The sequence below is a fragment of the Oratosquilla oratoria genome, chromosome 36 (assembly GCF_046742065.1).
Source record: "Oratosquilla oratoria isolate Oo_2021 chromosome 36, ASM4674206v1, whole genome shotgun sequence".
NCBI lineage: Eukaryota > Metazoa > Arthropoda > Malacostraca > Stomatopoda > Squillidae > Oratosquilla > Oratosquilla oratoria.
Window position 1 is genome coordinate 31,405,935 of NC_134812.1, and position 2,147 is coordinate 31,408,081.

The window sequence follows — 2,147 nt, forward strand, 5'->3', positions numbered from 1 at the left end:
TTAAACTCGTTTCGGTAAATCTGTTCGCTGAGCTTTACGTTTCAGGCCTTGTTCACACTAGCGGTTTCAACCGCGGCGGTTCAAACCGCGGCGGTTCAATTACAATATAAGTCAATGGAGGCGTTCACACACATCCGCGCAGATTTTCCTTAACTATGCGCTGCCACCGAGGTTTCCGCGCGGTTCAAACCGCTAGTGTGAACAGGCCCTTACACATTCATTCTTACTGCCGAAAAGCGATTTATTTCATCAGAATTAAACCCTTTCAGGAATCAAAGGGTTAACCGGTCAGCTTGAGAAAGGGTTTAACCAAAACGAGTTTACGTGATCTGACAGGATCTCAGGTACTTCAACAGCTAAATAAATATGTCAGCCCACATCGAGAAGAATTTACTTAGAGGGAGAAAGGATAAGGATTTATATATTTGTTATCCCTTGCGTTATCTAAGGAGGCTTCCCTCGGCTGAATAAAACAGCCTGGCGACAACCAGAACAAAGCCATTCAGTGTCTCAGCATCTGCGTGTTGCTGTGGCGCGTTGGTTTCGATCTCGTGGACGTGAGTTCAGAATCAATGTATACCAGTAACTGGCCAATTGTCCTGGCTATCCGAACACCCAGGGCAACGGTGAAGGTCTCTGTCACAGCTCGGCGACTCCTGGTGGATTGCAGGGCTGGAGGAGGAGAGGTCTCCTTAACTGAATAAAATCGTCTGACTGCATTCTTGTAAGGATCAGGAACTTAACTGAGTGTCATTAAGCTCACTAAATATTATTTCGGTGTTGTTAGTGGGGCATAAGTAACTAATAAGTACTGACCAGAATCTCCAAGTGCTTTAAGTGTCGCTAACAACTGGCAAGAACTCCAAGTACATTGTAAGTGGCTTAAGTGGGTAACAAGTAATTAACAAGTGGTGCCAGTACCCTCAACGTACTTACTTCAGAACAGTAGCCAAGTACTTCCACAAATCACCAAGTACTTGAACGTCATCAGCGGACCGAAGCAGATCAAGAAATCACAAACTGTATCATCAATCACAAACGAAAATGCCATTCAAGGTTATCACTCGAAGTTCTTTGTAAGCACCACAAGAGAAGGGGAAATATATATGTATGTGTATATATATAATAGTGCCTCTTGGCACAGCAGCGTCTTTGTCTTTGAGACCCACAGGAGCGGTCAGCTGCGTGACCTCCCTGTCCGTGGTTGACTTGATACTGACCGTGGCTATGCATCGGAGACATCCCTCCCAGCCCCCAGCCCACCCTTACGGCACTGCCAGACACTGCCTGGCACTGCATGGCACTGCCGCATCGATTGTCCTCTTCACCGCCAGGATCGCTACGAGGCTACAATCACAGCACTGTGGTCCTCCCACCACTGTCATCCACGGACACCCTCTCCACTCCCGCCACACACCTCGTCTCGTCAAGGGGATGGTGTCTTAATTAAACGCAATGACGCTCTACTTACTGCACACCATCACTTGACGTTAGCCATTATAAAGTAACCAGAATACGTCATCTTTATTATAGTGACACCCACCGTCCCTCCACCTCCACTTTACTGATTAAAATATTCTGGCCAGGCGGAGTAGCTCGCTTAATAAAATCGTCTGTTATTAACCAGAATAAATAAATTAAATTATGCCACCCTATCGAATAGATTAATCAAGGTAATACGAATAAAATCGCCTGGAGTCTGCCAGAATAAAGTATATAAAGGGATAACGGAGTACTGAAGGTTAAAGACACGTTAGACTTATTACTATGCCGCTGTGGATCGTTGGGCCTGGATCTCGCCTCGTTGTTACAAAGGCTGCCCTTGATCCATAGCGATCACGAGTGATTGCCACTAACCCAGGGACAAAACACTGGGAAGGCTTCAAAGTCTGACTTTCCAAATCCGCAGGACTCAAAGTGGTGATGTGATGGACATTGGGCTTTATCTCTCTTCTTCAGTCTCGGGGTATCGTGAGGGGAACTTCAGTAGTTCAAACTACCGGTAAATTGCCGAGGTTGGTTCCGGCCTTTCCCCCTTCCACTCACCCCACCCCCCTTTTCCCGGAACTACAATTACCCACATATCCGGGATTACGTTTACTTCCGACCCAGTGCAGGAATTCTTGCCACTTCGGGGGAATCTGTAG

At 46.7% G+C, this 2,147-nt stretch overlaps 1 protein-coding gene across 1 annotated transcript in view; it reads right to left on the bottom strand.

The window, feature by feature from the left end:
- Window positions 1-1,184, bottom strand: part of LOC143019212 (uncharacterized) — a 70,608-nt gene extending 69,424 nt beyond the window's left edge. The window contains exon 1 of the mRNA XM_076174906.1: window positions 937-1,184. The gene's annotated coding sequence lies outside the window, so the exon portion shown is untranslated. The remainder of the gene's footprint in view (window positions 1-936) is intronic.
- Between the last annotated feature and the right edge of the window lie 963 nt (window positions 1,185-2,147).